Here is a 2,500-nt window from a genome sequence, read left to right as displayed (position 1 = left end):
ATGTATGCATGTATATATATATATATATATATATATATATATATATATATATATATATATATATATATATATATATATAGGTATATTTCGAAAGGCAACGTTCACAGGCCTTGGTCTTAACTTTTATAGTTTTTGTTTTTTTCAATTTTAAATTAAATTCGTTGTCTACCCTCCTCCACAGAGCCATGACATTAACTTCTGATTGGAGTCTTTTCCACAAAGAAATCGGAATCCTTTACGATTATTTTAAATCAAATTGCTACCCTCCTAATCTCTTTATGAAATATGTTCAGGAAAACTCTGGAAATTTTATTTCATCCTCCAGCAGCAATACATTTGGCCCAGAACTCAAGTTTTAAATACGATTTCCTTATATGCATGACACCTTTTTTTTTTACCTCACTTAAGGAGAATTTTAATCAATCATTTTCCAGCTGTTGATGTTAAGTTTATCTTAATGAACCCCAGAACTATCAGTAATATGTTGCGTCATAAAGAGAGATTACTTCCTTTAATGCAATCCGGCATTGTCTACATTTATACTTTCTGCCGATGCAATAGGCAAACTTACGTTGGAAACACGCGCCGCTTGCTGAAGGTGAGATGTGATGCACATATGGGCATTAGTTTCCGTACAGGGTGTAAACTGTCCAACCCAGAACTATCTAACATTAGAAATCATGGGAAATTTTGTAAAAATAGTAAACTATAAGGATTTTAAGATATTGTTATCAGTCCATACGCACATCACCTTCCAATTTTAGAATTTCTAGCTATAAAGAAACTAGTTCCAACCTTGGACAACCACTCTTCATCTGTTCCCTTGTACATAGCTTAAACCAGGCCCTTCTTCTTGTTTACTTTCGATGCGTTTTTCCATACAGCAACCGAACGTCGTTGACAAGGTGTCTTTTTTAACTATTCCTAATTTTAATAATTCCTTTATTATTTATATATATATTTTTTTTGTTTATATTTCGTTTTATTTTATTTCATTATTTAGAGTAACTTGTATTTCAATGTTGTGAATTTCCTTGTATTACTTTATTCAATGTGTTTTTTTGATGTCAACAAATAATTTTAATGCTGTATTGTATATCAGTTTTTATCTCTTATTTTAGCCTGGATGATGAGACATTGGTCTCGAAACGTCGCATGAGAATAAAGTGACATATGTTTTAATGCTGTCTTCTTCAATGCCTTCTGATTTATATATAATATATATATATATATATATATATATATATATATATATATATATATATATATATATATATATATATATATAATAATGTTACTTGTGTATATGTTTTTCCATATTAATCAGTTACTGTTGAAGTCAATAACCTTATTTTCAGACTATTTTTCATTTAGGCACAGACTCAGACTATTTTTTATTTTTTCATAGGGTAAGTTTCTGACAAAGGGTGATTATTCACTTGGCTTTTTTTCTGAGGAGCTAAAGTAAGAGAAAAGAAGAATAATATGTGTTATGAATGTTTATATGTTATGTTTATTATAGATATATATATATATATATATATATATATATATATATATATATATATATATATATATATATATATATATATTATTAACAACGGCTGCGTCACCCCCGCTATTTTCATATTTGGTATGCGTTTAGCCAGAGCGGAAAGCGAACTGGTAACACTTTGTCCTCTCTCTCTCTCTCTCTCTCTCTCTTGCAACCTCCACTCCATTATCTAAGGTCACCAAATCAGAGTCGGAGCTACAAAAATTTATGTTTATTCAAAGCAAAGTAATAATTGAATAATTCAGGTTCTTACAGGATAATTAATAGAATGATAATTCATAGTTCAAGTCTCACAGACAACCCCCGGTATTTTAATAGTCTTAATCAGTAATTAGTCACACCAATTATCTCTTCTCCAAAACACAGTCCACTCACTAGGACACTTAGTCCCCTCACTAGGACACTTGGTCCCCTCCACTAGGACACTGTCCCCTCACTAGATCCGCCTGTTTAAAAGACAGGAGAACACACTAGTGAGCACACACAATTGTAAAGACAAAGTCAAAAGATAAAATGAAATAGAGCACATTACAGCTTGGAACGTCACACACACAAACAAATATAACTTTCGCAAAGCATTCCAGGCATTCTGCCTTTTCTCCCCGTAGCTGTCTCCATCCTTCTGCCTAGTTACCTTCTGTTGAGAACGAAAGAGGCGCACACGTACAGACAAATCACGTCCTTCGGGAACTGGTTGCAGCCAGTTTTCAAAGGCACCTTGAACAAGCTCTCATGGCACTGATACGCTTAGGTAAGGAACTCTAACATCGCACATGACTACAGGACGATCATTGACCTGCTTAGGTACATCACGCTACCCAAAAAAAGTCATCAGCATGCTTAAGCTGTCGCTCGGACTCTATCTCCATGGGAAGTTAAATACTATGATGAGTCTATGCATTCCTCCTTACTACATACACACACACACACACACGCACATATATA

Source organism: Macrobrachium nipponense, chromosome 26 (assembly GCF_015104395.2).
Source record: "Macrobrachium nipponense isolate FS-2020 chromosome 26, ASM1510439v2, whole genome shotgun sequence".
In the NCBI taxonomy this organism is placed as follows: domain Eukaryota; kingdom Metazoa; phylum Arthropoda; class Malacostraca; order Decapoda; family Palaemonidae; genus Macrobrachium; species Macrobrachium nipponense.
Note: the sequence above shows the minus strand (reverse complement) of the source record.